The 14,740-nt window shown below is 40.9% G+C and overlaps 2 non-coding genes across 2 annotated transcripts; both read left to right on the forward strand.

Annotated features, from left to right (window-relative positions):
* The first annotated feature begins 13,050 nt into the window (after positions 1-13,050).
* On the forward strand, positions 13,051-13,241 carry LOC147270648 (U2 spliceosomal RNA). Its single transcript, XR_015116415.1, has one exon. It is a non-coding gene; the product is annotated as a U2 spliceosomal RNA (small nuclear RNA).
* A 775-nt stretch (positions 13,242-14,016) lies between these two features.
* On the forward strand, positions 14,017-14,180 carry LOC147270649 (U1 spliceosomal RNA). Its single transcript, XR_015116798.1, has one exon. It is a non-coding gene; the product is annotated as a U1 spliceosomal RNA (small nuclear RNA).
* Positions 14,181-14,740: the final 560 nt, after the last annotated feature.

The following is a 14,740-nucleotide window of genomic DNA, read 5'->3' on the forward strand; positions in this document are numbered from 1 at the left end:
ACTATCACTACATCACTGTAGCATCATTTGAGATTTTAAGCAACTGTCACTACATCACTGTAGCATCATTTGGAGGATAGTAGCAACTCTCACCATATCAGTGTCGCATCATTTTAAGATTTTAAGAAACTCTCACCACATCACTGTAGCATCATTTTGAGATATGAAGCAACTCTCACTACATCACTTTAGCATCATTTGTTCGATGAGTAGCAACTCTCACTGTATCACTGTAGCATCATTTTGAGGGTCGTAGCAACTCTCACTACATTACTGACAGCATCATTTTGATTTTTTTTTTCAACTCTCACCACATCACTTTAGCATCATTTTGAGATTTTTAGCAACTCTTTCCACATTACTTTCGCATCATTTTGAGGTTTGGAGCAACTCTCACTACATTACTGGTGCATCATTTTGAGGTTCGTGGCAACTCTCACTACATCACTGTAGCATCATTTTGAGGATTTTAGCAACTCTCACCACATCACTTTAGCATCATTTTGAGATTTTTAGCAACACTTACAACATTACTCTAGCATTTTTGAGGTTCGTAGCAAGTCTCACTTCATTACTTACAGCATCATTTTGAGATTTTTAGCAACTCTCATCACATCACTTTAGCATCATTTTGAGGATAGTAGCAACTCTCACTACATGACTGTCAGCATCATTTTAAGGTTTTAAGCAACTCTTACTACATCACTGGAGCATCATTTTGACGTTCGTAGCAACTCTCACTACATCACTGTAGCATCATTTTGAGGTTTTAGCAACCTAATACATTACTGTAGCATCATTTTGAGGATCGTAGCAACTCTCACTACATCACTGTTGCGTCATTTGAGATTTTAAGCAACTCTCACTACATCACTGTAGCATCATTTGGAGGATAGTAGCAACTCTCACCACATCACTGGAGCATCATTTTGAGGTTCGTAGCAACTCTCACTATATCACTTTAGCATCATTTTGAGATTTTTAGCAACTCTCACCACATTACTTTCAGCATCATTTTGAGGTCTTTCGCAACTCTTACCACATCACTGTCGCATCATTTTGAGATTTTAAGAAACTCTCACCACATCACTGTAGCATCATTTTGAGGTTTTAAGCAACTCTTACTGCATCACTGGAGCATCATTTTCAGGTCCATAGCAACTCTCACTACATCACTGTAGCATCATTTTGAGGTTTTAAGCAACTCTCACCACATTACTGTAGCATCATTTTGAGGTTCGTAGCAACTCTCACTACATGACTGTCACCATCATTTTGAGGTTTGTAGCAACTCTCACTTCATCACTTTCAGCATCATTTTGAGGATAGTAGCAACTCTCACGACATCACTGTAAGCATCATTTCTAGGTTAGTAGCAACTCTCACGACATCACTCTTGCATCATTTTGAGGTCGGTAACAACTCTCACCACATCACTGTAGCATCATTTCTTAGGTACATAGCAACTTTCACAACATCACTTTAGCATCATTTTGAGATTAGTAGCAACTCTCACCACATCACTCTAGCATCATTTTGAGGTTGGTAACAATTCTCACCACATCACTGTAGCATCATTTCTTAGGTACATAGCAACTCTCACAACATCACTTTAGCATCATTTTGAGATTAGTAGCAACTATCACTACATCACAGTGGCATCATTTCTTAGGTTTGTAGCAACTCTCATTACATCACTGTAGCATCATTTTGAGGTTCGTAGAAACTCTCACGACATCACTTTCAGCATCATTTTGAGATTTGTAGCAACTCTCACCATATTACTTTAGCATCATTTTGAGATTTTTAGCAACTCTCACCACATCACTTTAGCAACATTTTGAGATTTTTAGCAACTCTTTCCACATTACTTTCGCATCATTTTGAGGTTTGGAGCAACTCTCACTACATTACTGGTGCATCATTTTGAGGTTCGTGGCAACTCTCACTACATCACTGTAGCATCATTTTGAGGATTTTAGCAACTCTCACCACATCACTTTAGCATCATTTTGAGATTTTTAGCAACACTTACAACATTACTCTAGCATTTTTGAGGTTCATAGCAAGTCTCACTTCATTACTTACAGCATCATTTTGAGATTTTTAGCAACTCTCATCACATCACTTTAGCATCATTTTGAGGATAGTAGCAACTCTCACTACATGACTGTCAGCATCATTTTAAGGTTTTAAGCAACTCTTACTACATCACTGGAGCATCATTTTGACGTTCGTAGCAACTCTCACTACATCACTGTAGCATCATTTTGAGGTTTTAGCAACCTAATACATTACTGTAGCATCATTTTGAGGATCGTAGCAACTCTCACTACATCACTGTTGCGTCATTTGAGATTTTAAGCAACTCTCACTACATCACTGTAGCATCATTTGGAGGATAGTAGCAACTCTCACCACATCACTGGAGCATCATTTTGAGGTTCGTAGCAACTCTCACTATATCACTTTAGCATCATTTTGAGATTTTTAGCAACTCTCACCACATTACTGTCAGCATCATTTTGAGGTCTTTCGCAACTCTTACCACATCACTGTCGCATCATTTTGAGATTTTAAGAAACTCTCACCACATCACTGTAGCATCATTTTGAGGTTTTAAGCAACTCTTACTGCATCACTGGAGCATCATTTTCAGGTCCATAGCAACTCTCACTACATCACTGTAGCATCATTTTGAGGTTTTAAGCAACTCTCACCACATTACTGTAGCATCATTTTGAAGTTCGTAGCAACTCTCACTACATGACTGTCACCATCATTTTGAGGTTTGTAGCAACTCTCACTTCATCACTTTCAGCATCATTTTGAGGATAGTAGCAACTCTCACGACATCACTGTAAGCATCATTTCTAGGTTAGTAGCAACTCTCACGACATCACTCTTGCATCATTTTGAGGTCGGTAACAACTCTCACCACATCACTGTAGCATCATTTCTTAGGTACATAGCAACTTTCACAACATCACTTTAGCATCATTTTGAGATTAGTAGCAACTCTCACCACATCACTCTAGCATCATTTTGAGGTTGGTAACAATTCTCACCACATTACTGTAGCATCATTTCTTAGGTACATAGCAACTCTCACAACATCACTTTAGCATCATTTTGAGATTAGTAGCAACTATCACTACATCACAGTGGCATCATTTCTTAGGTTTGTAGCAACTCTCATTACATCACTGTAGCATCATTTTGAGGTTCGTAGAAACTCTCACGACATCACTTTCAGCATCATTTTGAGATTAGTAGCAACTCTCACCATATTACTTTAGCATCATTTTGAGGATAGTAGCAACTCTCACGACATTACTGGAGCCTCATTTTGAGATTAGTAGCAACTCTCACCCCATCACTGTGGCATCATTTCTTAGGTTAGTAGCAACTCTCATTACATCACTGTCAGCATCATTTTGAGGTTTTTAGCAACTCTCAACACATCACTTTAGCATCATTTCTTAGATTAGTAGCAACTCTCACTACATCACTGCAGCATCATTTTGAGGTTTTTAGCATCTCTTCCTACATCACTGTAGCATCATTTTGAGGATAGTAGCAAATCTCACTTCATGACTGTCAGCATCATTTTGAGGTTCGTAGCAACTCTTACTACATCACTGGAGCATCACATTGAGTTTTTTGAAACTATTACCACATCACTGTCACATCATTTTGAGATTTTTAGCAACTCTCACGACATCACTATAGCATCATTTTGAGGATAGTAGCAACTCTCACTACATGACTGTCAGCATCATTTTTAAAGGTTTTAAGCAACTCTTACTGCATCACTGGAGCATCATTTTGAGGTTTTTAGTCAACCGAATACATTACTGTAGCATCATTTTGAGGATCGTAGCAACTCTCATTACATCACTTTGGCATGATTTTGAAATTACTATCAACTCTCACTACATTACTGTCAGCATCATTTTGAGGTTTTAAGCAACTCTTACTGCATCACTGGAGCATCATTTTGAGGTCCGTAGCAACTCTCACTACATCACTGTAGCATCATTTGAGATTTTAAGCAACTCTCACTACATCACTGTAGCATCATTTGAGATTTTAAGCAACTCTCACCACATCACTGGAGCATCATTTTGAGGTTCGTAGCAACTCTTACCACATTACTGTCAGCATCATTTTGAGGTCTTTAGCAACTCTTACCACATCACTGTCGCATCATTTTGAGATTTTAAGAAACTCTCACCACATCACTGTAGCATCATTTTGAGATTTGAAGCAACTCTCACTACATCACTTTAGCATCATTTCTTCGATGAGTAGCAACTCTCACTGTATCACTGTAGCATCATTTTGAGGTTTTTAGCAACTCTCACTACATCACTGTAGCATCATTTTGAGGGTCGTAGCAACTCACTACATTACTGACAGCATCATTTTGATTTTTTTTTTCAACTCTCACCACATCACTTTAGCATCATTTTGAGATTTTTAGCAACTCTTACCACATTACTGGTGCATCATTTTGAGGTTCGTGGCAACTCTCACTACATCACTGTAGCATCATTTTGAGGATTTTAGCAACTCTCACCACATCACTTTAGCATCATTTTGAGTTTTTTAGCAACACTTACAACATTACTGTAGCATTATTGAGGTTCATAACAAGTCTCACTTCATTACTTACAGCATCATTTTGAGATTTTTAGCAACTCTTACCACATCACTGGAGCATCATTTTGACGTTCGTAGCAACTCTCACTACATCACTGTAGCATCATTTTGAGGTTTTAGCAACCTAATACATTACTGTAGCATCATTTTGAGGATCGTAGCAACTCTCTCTACATCACTGTTGCATCATTTGAGATTTTAAGCAACTCTCACTACATCACTGTAGCATCATTTGGAGGATAGTAGCAACTCTCACCACATCACTGGAGCATCATTTTGAGGTTCGTAGCAACTCTCACTATATCACTTTAGCATCATTTTGAGATTTTTAGCAACTCTCACCACATTACTGTCAGCATCATTTTGAGGTCTTTCGCAACTCTTACTACATCACTGTCGCATTATTTTGAGATTTTAAGAAACTCTCACCACATCACTGTAGAATCATTTTGAGGTTTTAAGCAACTCTTACTGCATCACTGGAGCATCATTTTCAGGTCCGTAGCAACCCTCACTACATCACTGTAGCATCATTTTGAGGTTTTAAGCAACTCTCACCACATTACTGTTGCATCATTTTGAGCTTCGTAGCAACTCTCACTACATTACTGTAGCATCATTTTGAGGTTCGTGGCAACTCTCACTACATCCTGTAGCATCATTTTCAGGAGTTTAGCAACTCTCCCCACATCACTTCAGCATCATTTTTAGATTTTTAGTAACTCCTACTACATTACTGTAGCATCATTTTGAGGTTCGTAGCAACTCTCACTACATTACTGACAGCATCATTTGAGGTTTTGAGCAACTCTCATCACATCACTTTCGCATCATTATGAAATTTTTAGCAATTCTCACCACATCACTGTAGCATCATTTTGAGGATAGTAGCAAATCTCACTTCATGACTGTCAGCATCATTTTGAGGTTCGTAGCAACTCTGACTACATCACTGGAGCATCATTTTGAGATTTTAAGCAACTCTCACTACATCATTGTAGCATCATTTGAAGGATAGTAGCAACTCTCACCACATCACTGTCGCATCATTTTGAGATTTTAAGCAACTCTCACTACATGACTGTCAGCATCATTTTAAGGTTTTAAGCAACTCTTACTGCATCACTTTAGCATCATTTTGAGATTAGTAGCAACTCTCACCCCATCACTGTGGCATCATTTCTTAGGTTAGTAGCAACTCTCATTACATCACTGTCAGCATCATTTTGAGGTTTTTAGCAACTCTCACTACATGACTGTAGCATCATTTTTTAGGTTAGTAGCAACTCTCACCACATCACTGTGGCATCATTTTAAGGTTTTAAGAAACTCTTACTGCATCACTGGAGCATCATTTTGAGGTTTTTAGTCAACCTAATACATTACTGTAGCATCATTTTGAGGATCGTAGCAACTCTCACTACATCACTGTAGCATCATTTTGAGGATCGTAGCATCTCTCACTACATCACTGTAGAATCATTTTGAGGTTCGTAGCAACTCTCACCACATTACTGTAGCATCATTTTGAGGTTCGTAGCAACTCTCACCACATCACTGTAGCATCATTTCTTAAGTAAGTAGCCACTCTCATTACATCACTTTGGCATGATTTTGAAATTACTATCAACTCTCACCACATCACTGTAGCATCATTTTGATGTCATGAGCAACTCTTACTACATCACTGTAGCATCATTTTGAGGTTATTAGCAACTCTCATTACATCACTTTAGCATCATTTTGACATTAGGAGCAACTCTCACTACAACACTGTAGCATCATTTCTTAGGTTCGTAGCATCTCTCATTACATCACTTGATTATCATTTCTTATGTGAGAAGAAACTCTCACTACATCACTGTAGCTTTATTTTCAGTTAAGAAGAAACTCTCACTACATTACTGTAGCTTTATTTTCAGTTAAGAAGAAACTCTCACTACATTACTGTAAGCATCAATTTGAGGATAGTGTCAACTCTTACTTCATCACTGCATCATTTTGAGGTTCGTAGCAACTCTCACTCCATGACTTTAGCATCAATTTTTAGGTTTTAAGCAACTCTCACTACATTACTGTCAGCATCATTTTGAGCATCCTAGTAACTCTCACTACATCACTGTCGCATCATTTCTTAGGTTCAGAGCAACTCTCATTACATCACTTTAGCATCATTTTTAAATTAGTAGCAACTGTCATTACATCACTTGAGCATCATTTTGAGGTTCGTAGAACTCTCACCACATCAGTGTAACATCATTTTGAGGTTAGTAGCAACTCTCACTTCATCACTGAAGAATCATTTTGAGAATAGTTGAAACTCTCACTACATCACTGTAGCCTTATTTTGAGTTTAGCAGAAACTCTCACTACATTACTGTCAGCATCATTTTGAGGTTTTTAGCAACTCTCACCATATCACTGGAGCATCATTTCTTAGGGTAGTAGCAACTCTTACTACATCACTGAAGCATCATTTTGAGGATAGTAGTAACTCTTACTACACCACTGTCGAATCATTTAAAGGTTCGTAGCAATTCTCACTACATTACTGTCAGCATCATTTTGAGGTTCGTAGAACTCTCACCACATCACTGTAGCATCCTTTCTTAGGTTAGTAGCAAGTCTCATTACATCACTTCAGCATCATTTTGAGGTTCGTAGCAAATCTCATGACATCACTATCAGCATCATTTTGAGGTTAGTCGCAACTCTCACTACATTATTGTGGCATCATTTTGAGGTTTTTCGCAACTCTCACTACATCACTGTAGCATCATTTGTTTGGTTAGTGGCAATTCTTATTACATCACTGTAGCATCATTTGAGCATCGTAGCAACTCTCACGACATTACTGTTGCATCATCTTGCGGTTTTTAGCAACTCTCACCACATCACTGCAGCATCATTTCTTAGGTTTTTAGCAACTCTTACTACATCACTGTAGCATCATTTTTAGGTGAGTTGCAACTCTCAATACATTACTGTAATCATCATTTTGAGGTTTTTAGCAACTCTCACCACATCACTGGAGCATCATTTCTTAGGTTAGTAGCAACTCTCATTACATCACTGTCAGCATCATTTTGAGATTAGTAGCAACTCTCACTACATCACTGTAGCATCAGTTAGAGGTTTTTAGCAACTGTCACAACATTACTGATAGCATCATTTTGAGATTTTTAGCAACTCTCACTACATCACTGTCAGCATCATTTTGAGGTTGGTAGCAACTCTCACTACATCACTGTAGCATTATTTTGAGTTAACAGAAACTCACACTACATTACTGTCAGTATCATTTTTAGGTTTTTAGCAACTCTCACTAAATGACTTTAGCATCATTTTGAGGTTCGTAGCAGCTCTCATGACATCACTTTGGCATCATTTTGAGATTAGTTGCAACTCTCACCACATCACTGTGGCATCATTTCTTAGGTTAATAGCAAGTCTCATTCCATCACTTTGGCATCATTTTGAGGTTTGTAGCAACTCTCACTACATTACTGTAGCTTTATTTTGAGTTAAGCAGAAACTGTCACTACACTACTGTCAGTATCATTTTTAGGGTTTTAGCAACTCTCACTACATCACTGTAGCATTATTTTGAGATAAATAGCAACTCTCACTACATAACTGTAGCATCATTTTGAGGATAGTAGCAACTCTCACTACATCACTGTAGCATCATTTGGAGGACAGTAGCAACTCTCACTACATCACTGTAGCATCATTTGGAGGATAGTAGCAACTCTCACTAAATGACTGTCAGCATCATTTTAAGGTTTCAAGCAACTCTTACTGCATCACTGGAGCATGATTTTGAGGTTCGTAGCAACTCTCACTACATCACTGTAGCATCATTTTGAGGTTTTTAGCAACTCTCATTACATTACTGTAGCATCATTTTGAGGTTTTTCGCAACTCTCACCACATCACTGTAGCATCATTTTGAGGTTCGTAGCAACTCTCACTACATTACTGTAATATCATTTTGAGGTTAGTAGCAACTCTCACTACATTACTGTAGCATCATTTTGAGGTTTTTCGCAACTCTCACCACATCACTGTAGCATCATTTTGAGGTTCGTAGCAACTCTCACTACATCACTGTAGCATCATTTTGAGGTTCGTAGCAGCTCTCACTACATCACTGTAGCATCATTTTGAGGTTCGTAGCAACTCTTCCTACATTACTGACAGCATCATTTTGAGGTTTTTAGCAATTCTCACTACATTACTGTAGCATCATTTTGAGGTTCGTAGCAACTCTCACTTCATGACTGTCAGCATCATTTTAAGGTTGAAGCAACTCTCACTACATCACTGGAGCATCATTTTGAGGTTTTTAGCAACTCTCACAACATCACTGAAGCATCATTTTGAGATTTTTAGCAACTCTTACGACATCACTGTAGCATCATTTTGAGCTTCGTAGCAACTCTCACTACATCACTGAAGCATCATTTTGAGGTTTTTAGCAACTCTTACGACATCACTGTAGCATCATTTTGAGCTTCGTAGCAACTCTCACTACATCACTGTAGCATCATTTTGAGGTTTTAAGCAACTCTCACTAAATCACTGTTGCATCATTTCTTAGGTTTGTATCAATTCTTTTTACATCACTGGAGCATCATTTCTTAGATTAGTAGCGACTCTCACTACATTACTGGAGCATCATATTGAGGTTCGTAGTGTCACGTCCCCATGGTCACGGGCATGGGGGCGTTGCATTATTTTTGACTTCCTTCCCTTCTCAGGTTCGAGCTTCATGGGGCGGAGCTGCTGACTAATTGGGAGCACCTGGGCCCGGCGTCTCCCAGCTATAAAGCAGGCGATCAACCTGGCCGGTTGTCTCTCGCTCACTCCTCCTGGCCCACGTCGGAGCGATGGTTGTGTTTCTTGAGTTATGTCTTGTTTAGTTCTCTGCATCCATCACACCGCACACATACACCCCCTGTACACTCATGCACACACTCGCACTCACCACTGACACTACTGATAACCGCACTCCACTGTACGTTATGGTTTGCCTTGTGTTGATTTTGCGTTACTAATAATAAATTATTAGTTGTGTGTCACGTTTAGTCTGCGTCTCCCTCCTTCGATGTCACGATTTCTGAGCCGGGTCGTGACAGAAGCAAATCTCACCACATCACTGTCGCATTATTTTGAAATTTTAAGCAACTCTCACTACATCACTGTAGCATCATTTGGAGGATAGTAGCAACTCTCACTACATGACTGTCAGCATCATTTGGAGGATAGTAGCAACTCTCACTACATGACTGTCAGCATCATTTTAAGGTTTTAAGCAACTCTCAGTACATCACTGGAGCATCATTTTAAGGTTTTAAGCAACTCTCATTACATCACTGGAGCATCATTTTGAGGTTCATCGAAACTCTCACCACATCACTTTCGCATCATTTATTAGGTTAGAAGCAACTCTCATGACATCACTTTCGCATCTTTTTGAAATTAGTAGATACTCTCATTACATCACTGTCAGCATCATTTTGAGTTCATTATTATCATTGAGGTCATTCGAATCTTTCACTGCATTACTGTTAGCATTATTTTGATTTCATTAGCAATTCTTACGACATCTCTGTCGCATTATTTTGAGGTTATTAGCAACTCTTCCTACATCCCTGTAGCATTGTTTTTGAGGTCGTTAGCAACTCTTCCTACATCACTGTAGCATTTTTTGAGGTTATTCGCAAATCTTACGACATCACTCTCAGCATCATTTTGAGATCATTAGTAACTTTAATTACATCACTGTAGCATCGTTTTGAGGTTCGTAGCAAATATTACTACAAGACTGTCAGCATCACTTTGAGGTTATTCGAAACTTTCACTACATTACTGTCAGCATCACTTTGAGTTTGTTAGCAATCCTTAGAACATCACGGTAGCATCATTTTTGAGTTCATTAGGAATTCTTACGACATTATTGTAATCATATTGAGGTTTTTCGCAACTCTCACAACATTACCATCAGCATCATTCTTTAATTCATTAACAATTCTTCCTACATCACTGTAGCATCATTTTGAGTTTATTAGCAATCTTTATGACCTCACTGTAGCATCATTTTGAGGTTCGTAGCAACTATTACTACAATAATGTCAGTATTATTTTGAGTTTATGAGCAATTCTTACGACATCACTTTCGCATTATTTTGAGTTTTTTAGCAACTCTTACTAGATTACCGTCAGCATCATTTTGAGTTCATTTGCAATTCTTCTGACATCACTGTCGCATCATTTTGAGTTCATTAGCAATTCTTACAACATCACTGTCGCATCATTTTGAGTTCATTAGCAATTCTTACGACGTCACTGTCGCATCATTTTGAGGTTATTAGCAACTATTACTACATTCCTGTCAGCATCACTGAGTTTATTAGCATCTATCACCACGTGACTGTTAGCATCGTTTTGAGTTCAATAGCAATTCTTACGACATCACTGTCATCATCATTTTTAGGTTACTCGCAGCTCTAACCACATGACTGTCAGCATCACTTTGAGGTTATTCGAAACTTTCACTACATTACTTTTAGCATCATTTTGAGTTCATTAGCAATTCTTACGACATCACAGTAGCATTATTTTGAGTTTCGTAGCAACTCTTACTACATGACTGTCAGCATCACTTTGAGGTTATTCGAAACACTTACTACATTGCTGTAAGCATCACTGAGTTGATTAGCAACTATCACTACATTACAGTTAGCATCATTTTAAGTTCATTAGCAATTCTTCCGACATCACTTTCAGCATCATTTTGAGGTTATTACCAATTCTTCTGACATCACTGTCGCATTATTTTGAGGTTGTTAGCAACTCTTACTACATTACTGTTGCATTATTTTAAGCAACTCTTTCTAACTGACTGTCAGCATCACTTTGAGGTTGTTCGAAACACTTACTACATTACTTTAAGCATCACTGAGTTTATTAGCAACTATCACTACATTACTGTTAGCATCATTTTGAGTTCATTAGCAATTCTTACTACATCACTATCGCATTATTTTGAGGTTCGTAGCAACTCTTTCTACTTTACTGTTGCATTATTTTGACGTTATTAGCAGCTCTCACTACATTACTGTCAGAATCATTTTGAGGTTATTAGCAGCTCTCACTAGATTACTGTCAGCATCATTTTGAGTTCATTAGCAATTCTTACTACATTACTGTTGCATTATTTTGAGGTTAGTAGCAGCTCTCACTACATGACTGTCAGCATCACTTTGAGGTTGTTCGAAAAACTTACTACATTACTGTAAGCATCACTGAGTTTATTAGCAACTATCACTACATTACTGTTAGCATCATTTTGAGTTTATTAGCAATTCTTACGACATCACTGTATTATCAATTTGAGGTTAGTTTCAACTTTTCCAAAATTACCGTCAGCATCATTTTGAGTTCATTAGCAATTCTTCCGACATCACTGTCGCATTATTTTGAGATTATTAGCAATTCTTCCGACATCATTGTCGCATTATTTTGAAGTTCATAGAAACTCTTACTACATGACTGTCAGCATTACTTTGAGGTTATTCGAAACTTTCACAACATTACTTTTAGCATCATTTTGAGTTCATTAGCAATTCTAATGCGGCTCGAGGCCACGCTGGTTCACCGAGCAACAAGGTGAGCCTTGAAAACGGCATCGGCCGAGCTTCCCAGGCTTTGGATACCCTGGTGAATTCCCCAAATGTGGGAGTCTCAACTGCATAATTTCTGACAGTGGGGGACTGCGTCCGCGCTCTCCCCTGTGATCGTGTGAAAAAAGGAAAGAAAGAAAGAAAGGCCGACCACGGCGGCGGCAACAACAACGGTGACCGCCTGTCCCGGCCAGTTGGCGGTCTCCTCTTGTGCTGGCCAGCCTGAGGAGACCGCGGAGGACGTAGCCTCGATGAGCTCCCAGTATCTCTCACACCTTCAAGCCCTAAACGAAGAGGGCAGAGTTTCTGCCACATTTAGTTGAGGGTCATGGTATCTGACAAGCCCTGAGCTCAGGACAATACATCCACGGCTCGTCTTCGCAGTAAGTGGAATGATACCAGAGAATTCATGCGTGGGAGGAGATCAACTTGGAAAACCCCGACTCCAGGATGAGTCGCTGGCTTGTGGCTTTGAACACCGCTTTGTTTTACTTTGAGTCGCCCCACTAGCATAGCAGGGTGAAGGCACCGATTGCCTTTGCTTTGGATAGCAGTGGGGACAACCAGTGTGCCAGATGTAGTGTTTATGGCACTGCATTTTGTGTCGCCACCCAAAATGTTGCAGTTCCTGCCCACAGCCGCGGCCGGGATTGGCTGTACCGGGGGTGCTGGCTCTCACGTCGGGTGGCTGACAGGCATCGCTTCTCGGCCTTTTGGCTAAGATCAAGTGTAGTATCTGTTCTTATCAGTTTAATATCTGGTACGTTCCCTATCCGAGAACCATATATTAAATTGCTTTTTGGAACAGGGAGATGGATCGGGAGCTTGCTCCGTCCCTTCCACGCATCAACCTGGTATTGCAGTGTTTCCAGGAGTGGTGCAATGCCCCGCATTTCTCGTCGGAAATAAAACAAGCCTCCGCCAGGCACTCGCTCACCTGCTCCACCCAAAGCCGGACCAGGGTTCTCCTCCTGCACTGCAGCTTTTCCTCAGCCTGCGGCCGCAATGGCCTTCCAGGAACGGTGCGGGCCCCTCCCCTTTTGTCAGGAGCAAATCCCGTGCTCTTCAGGCCAACTCTCGAGTGCTGCACATGAGGCCGGGGCTGGATTTCCGCCCGTGCTGCCGCTGGGCGTCAAGTTGTGGCTCCGTTTGCACTCCAGATAAGGATGGAGGTCCGCTGACGGCACTGCTCTCGGAGCCTTTCCCAAAAGGCTTTGGAATGCACTCTGAAAGACCTGAACCTTCAATGTGCCTGTTTTGCCCAGAGATGGGTTGTGAACTTGATGTTGAAATGTGAAACCCCAGCTTGCTGCCTTCAGTCTTTCGGAATTGGGCCGCTTGCGTTGACAGCTCTCATGGTCGCGACGCTCCATCCAAGGGTGAAAGCGGACGGAGATTGTTTTTTTTACTGCGGGGCACGATGCGTGCGGTTAGAGGCCACGCTGGTGCCCCCAGCGAGAAGGTGAGCCTTGAAAACGGCATCGGTCGAGCTTCCCGGGCTTGGGATATCCGACATCCGGCATCGTTGTGAGAAACAAAGGGGGCTGCGCACGCGGCAGATTGGCACAAGGTAGGAAAGATCAGGCGCTGTGTCGGCCTCCCTGCCTGTCAGTCAGAAGGCTGTGTCCCTGGAGCTCATGTCTGTTCCTAAGCTCAGCGAGTCACACTTACCTGGCAGGGGAGATACCATGATCAGCAAGGTGGTTCTCCCCGGGTGAGGCTCAGCCATTGCACTGGGGCTGGGCTGACCCTGGTGAATTCCCCAAATGTGGGAATCTCAACTGCATAATTTCTGACAGTGGGGGACTGCGTCCGCGCTCTCCCCTGTGATCGTGTGAAAAAAGGAAAGAAAGAAAGAAAGGCCGACCACAGCGGCAACAACAACAACGGTGACCGCCTGTCCCGGACAGTTGGCGGTCTCCTCTTGTGCTGGCCAGCCTGAGGAGACCGCGGAGGACGTAGCCTCGATGAGCTCCCAGTATCTCTCACACCTTCAAGCCCTAAACGAAGAGGGCAGGGTTTCTGCCACATTTAGTTGAGGGTCATGGTATCTGACAAGCCCTGAGCTCAGGACAATACATCCACGGCTCGTCTTCGCAGTAAGTGGAATGATACCAGAGAATTCATGCGTGGGAGGAGATCAACTTGGAAAACCCCGACTCCAGGATGAGTCGCTGGCTTGTGGCTTTGAACACCGCTTTGTTTTACTTTGAGTCGCCCCACTAGCATAGCAGGGTGAAGGCACCGATTGCCTTTGCTTTGGATAGCAGTGGGGACAACCAGTGTGCCAGATGTAGTGTTTATGGCACTGCATTTTGTGTCGCCACCCAAAATGTTGCAGTTCCTGCCCACAGCCGCGGCCGGGATTGGCTGTACCGGGGGTGCTG

The sequence above is a fragment of the Aulostomus chinensis genome, chromosome 1 (genome assembly GCF_037954235.1).
Source record: "Aulostomus chinensis isolate RoL2024-O1b breed Wild chromosome 1, RoL_Achi_v1.0, whole genome shotgun sequence".
NCBI lineage: Eukaryota > Metazoa > Chordata > Actinopteri > Syngnathiformes > Aulostomidae > Aulostomus > Aulostomus chinensis.